A 4,695-nucleotide genomic window follows, 5' to 3' on the forward strand; every position below is an offset into this window, starting at 1 on the left:
TCTCTTAGAAAGGTTCTTCTTTTGGGGTGCCTTACTTCCACCTTTTGTTCTTGCCATGCTCCTTTACTTAGTAACACCAAAGAAAGCTTGAAATCTTCAATTTCTAGTTATACCCAAATCGATTTAGGATATTTGAATGTTACCTTGTATCCCAAAAATCGACTCATACCTTGAAGATGTTGGTGTTTTAATCACTTGTTGTTGGTAAAGGAGTGATTTAATTTTGTTTTGAGGAAGATTGGATTTGATTTGGTTGATTTTGGTTGAGAAATTTGTTGTTGGTTGATGGGGATAATGAGGGTTTTGGGGTAGTGTTTATGTTTGAATGAATGAAAATGAATTGGGGAAAGGGGGTTTTTAAGACCCGTTGGATTTGAAAACCAGAGGGGAGACGAGCGGATTGGCGTCGAGACTAGCATCTTTTGCTGCAGAACTGGTTCAGGAAAAATGGGCTGGGGACGAGCATCTTATCAGCAAGACGAGCGGATTCTCTGGTAGGACGAGCGTCCTAAGTTGGAGACGCTCGGATTCCTTTCTAGGGAGAAATCTCAAAAATTGCCAGTGAAAAGACGAGCGGATTTCCTCTGGGACGACCGTCGAGGCTGAGACGAGCGGATTTCCTCTGGGACGACCGTCCAGGCTGAGACGAGCGGATTCTCTGGTAGGACGCTCGGATTCTCAGGCAGACCCAAAAGTTGCTTTTCCCAGCTTCTCAAGACGAGCGTCTTTGGCCCTGGACGCTCAGGTTCTTTTCAGGACGAGCGGATCCTCGTCGGGTCGCTCGTATTGTCCCTGTGCCACACGGATTCAGGTCCATCCGTGGGTGCTTTGTAACCCGTGTCATTTTTACCCTTCATTTCTTGTGGTCTTCATTGTGGGGGTACTAAAAAGGCTTGGATAGCCTAGGCAAATGCTATCCCCACACTAAGGCAGAGCACTACACATCAATAAACAATTGAGTCCCTCCCTCACTTCTCTCAAAAATGATAATCTTGATCAAGGCATAAAAATGTAAATCTAAAATTGACAAAAATGCAATACAATAATTAAAATGAAAGTTAGGGAGTTAGAATATTTACAAGTAGTGGTTTAGGGAGGACTCCACCAAACTCTCATCCAATAATGAGATGTCAAGGGGGCATGTTCAAGGTGTTGTTGATGTTGCTCAACACCTTGAAAAAGTAGTCGAAAGCTTGTTCATTGTCATGATAAAAATCTTCAATAGACCTTTGCACTTGTTGTTATTCATGGTGGTCTTGGGTCATAGCATTACCGATATAGGGATTGAATATCCCTTCAAACTCATCATCCCAAAGACCGCATACTTCGTCTACTTGATCACTAAAAATGTCATGAGTTGATGAAGACAACTCTCCTTCTTTCTTGTCTTGGCCAATGAGGCCTTCTTCTTTACTTGTCATGGGTGAGCTTTTCAAGCTCTCTTTGTTGCAATTTCCTTGCTCTTTTGATGGTGCATCATTCACTTTCTTCTTCCATTGAAATTCCAACTTCTTCCTATCATCTTGCCGGCTATAGTGATCAACCATAAAACATGGCTCATGTAATCGGGGAGCTCTCATTGTCTTGTCAAGATTGAAAGTGATGGTTTAATTTTATCTCCCACTTCAAGGGTGAGCTCTCCATGTTTTACATCGATCACCGCTCCTGCAGTGTGAAAGAAAGGCCTTCCTAAGATAATAGGAATGTTGGAATCTTCTTCCATGTCAACAATAACGAAATCCACCGGGATGAGGAATTTGCCAATTCTTACCGGCACATCTTCCCATACCCCTAAAGGTGTCTTCGTTGATCTATCCGCCATTTGAAGTGTGATATTAGTGCACTTGAGTTCTCCCATTCATAGCCTCTTGCTTACCGAATATGGCATGACACTCACACTTGCCCCAAGGTCACATAAAGCTTTGTTGATCGTGGTGTCGCCAATGGTACATGGAATGGAGAAACTTCTCGGATCCTTTAGTTTTGGAGGTGAACTTCCTTGTAGGATGGCACTACTCACTTTAGTGAAAGCAATAGTCTCAAGCTTCCGGATGGATTTCTTCTTCGTAAGAATGTCTTTCATATACTTTGCATAGGCCGGAACGTGATTGATTAATTCCGTAAATAGAATCGAGACTTCCAAGTTTTTCACAATCTCCATGAATTTTCCAAGTTGGTCATCAAACTTAGGCTTAGCTTGACGACTTGGAAAAGGGAGTCTAATCACAATAGGTTCCTTCCCTTTGGCCTTCTCTTCATCCTTCTTTGAAGCTTCTTGAATGATGGGTTCTTCTTCTTTAGAGTTTTCAACAACTCTTTCCTTGTCACTATTCACAACATCTTCATCAACGGGCCTCTTCGGCCCTTCATACCTTGTACCACTCCTCAAATGGATGGCACTCACCGATTCTTATCTTTGAGGATTACCTTGAGGTGGTAATTGCCCCTTTTGTCTTTGTGAACTTGAAGATGCCAATTGAGACATTTGGGTCTCCAACATCTTTGTGTGAGCTAGTATGTTGTTAATGGTGATGTCTTTTGCTTGGCTATCCTTTTACATTTGAGTGAAAAACTCTTGTTGGTTCTTTTGCATTTGGAGGACCACTTTTTGAACATCAAAACCTTGGTCATTTGTTTGACTGTATAGAGTTTGATTTTGGTTACCTTGGTTTGGTTGTAAAAGGGTCTTTGAGCTTGGTTTCTCATTAGAGGTGGGGTGTATGTTATTTGAGGGTTTTGAACATTTTGGCTTTTGTATGAGAGGTTGGGATGGAATTTGGTGTTTTCATTGTAATAGTTGGAATAAGGGGTGCCACTCTTGTATGCTTGGAAAGCATTCACTTGTTCACTTGTTCCCCTACATTCACTTTGGTCATGTCCCAAAGTTCCACAACTCTCACATATTCCACTTGGAATTGATGAAGATGCCACAATGGCATTAACATGTTGCTTAGGTGATTTGGAGGCTTCTTCAAGTTTAGCCATAGCCTTCTCAAACTTCAAGTTGATAGTATCCATATGAGCACTAAGTTGAGCACCCGATTGAGTAATAGAGTCCACTTCATGCTTTCCTCCTCTAGTAGCCTCCCGAGGTCTACTATATTGTGAGTTATGGACCGCCATTTCCTCAATCTTGTTCCATGTTTGATTATCGTCGTCATCTTCGGTAAACATACCATTTCATCCCATGTTGAGAATGTTTCGGGAGTCTTCATAAAGACCATTCCAAAATTGTTGTACCAAGAACCACTCGCTAAGTCTGTGATGAGGACATGAGCGACAAGTTCATTTGAATCGCTCCCAAGCTTCATACAAAGATTCTTCGTCCCTTTGTTTGAACCCCGTGATTTGGGCTCTTAGCATGTTAGTCTTTTCCGGAGGGTAGAACTTTTTGTAGAAAGAATGTGCCAATTTCTTCCAAGAGTCAATACCAAGAGTAGCCTTATCAAGGCTCTTTAACCATTGTTTCGCGGTACCAATCAAAGAAAAAGGAAATAAGACCCATCGAATTTGGTCTTGAGTCACTCCGGTTTGTGAAATAGCATCACAATAGTCACAAAAAGTCTCCATGTGAGAATGAGGGTCTTCACTAGGCATCCCCCCAAATTGGCTTCTTTCGACTAATTGGATAAATGCGGATTTTGCAATGAAATTACCGGTCAAATGTTGTGGTGTGGGAGTACCATTTGGTAGATTATCCTCGGTTGGTACGGAATGTGATGAAAATTTAGGCATCGTGGGTTGATTTTGTGGTTGATTTTGTGTTCGGTTCTCCTCTCCTTCTCTTGCAAAAGGGTTGATGAACTCAATATTGTTTGGTTGAATATCCACAATCTCACCAATACCTCTCAAAGTATTTCTAGCAAGTCTTCTATTGTTGGTCAAAATTCTTTCAATTTCAAGATCAATGGGTAAAAAGGTACCTTGTGATCTTCTAGACATGCAAAATATCAAACAACTCGAAAATAATTAGAACAAACTGTGACACCCTCACTTATCGCGGAAAAGTAAACACGTAATTCTAGAATAAAACTGCATGGATATGTTTGTAATAGGTTCAATTGGGTAAAAACCTGTAATTTTTAAAACCTGAACCTGTTATAAAGATATCCAAATTGGAAGGTGTCAAACATACAAGGTCTAACTAGAAGTGTCATAACATAACCATCGCTAAAGTCGCGAATAGCAAATTATACAACCAAATGTAAAGAGGGAGACATATGTCCCTAAAATGTATGTGACCTAAAAAGTGTTTAAGGGTCACAATAAAATAAAGCCAATCTAGGTTCCAGGGTTTCTTTGCTCGCTAGCTCGTCCGTGTACCCCATATATGCATCACCTACCTGTCATTCGCATTTTATACAAATACTAAAGCCACATCGGTGGGGAGTAACTCCGAGTTCTCCCCCACGAAATGTCATAATTAATATAACATGTAAACATAAAAATATGAATACGAATCACACAATGCCTTAGCATATAGATGCTAGACAATCGTGCTTATCATGTGAACAACAATATAACAACACATAGTCCTAGCATGTGAATACTAGACCGACTCAAGCTACACTATCATGTGAGTCAAATAACACACGGGAATCCAAACTCTATCAACCATAGCCGGCTTGCATCTCACCTTCTATGATTCATAGAATCATCAAACAAGAAAGGGCAATATATCTAGAGACATGCATA

At 40.8% G+C, this 4,695-nt stretch overlaps 1 non-coding gene across 1 annotated transcript; it reads left to right on the plus strand.

The window, feature by feature from the left end:
* The first annotated feature begins 3,256 nt into the window (after positions 1-3,256).
* LOC141654517 (small nucleolar RNA R71) lies at positions 3,257-3,363 on the plus strand. The gene has a single exon (XR_012548075.1). It is a non-coding gene; the product is annotated as a small nucleolar RNA R71 (small nucleolar RNA).
* Positions 3,364-4,695: the final 1,332 nt, after the last annotated feature.

The sequence above is a fragment of the Silene latifolia genome, chromosome 4 (assembly GCF_048544455.1).
Source record: "Silene latifolia isolate original U9 population chromosome 4, ASM4854445v1, whole genome shotgun sequence".
Lineage (NCBI taxonomy): Eukaryota > Viridiplantae > Streptophyta > Magnoliopsida > Caryophyllales > Caryophyllaceae > Silene > Silene latifolia.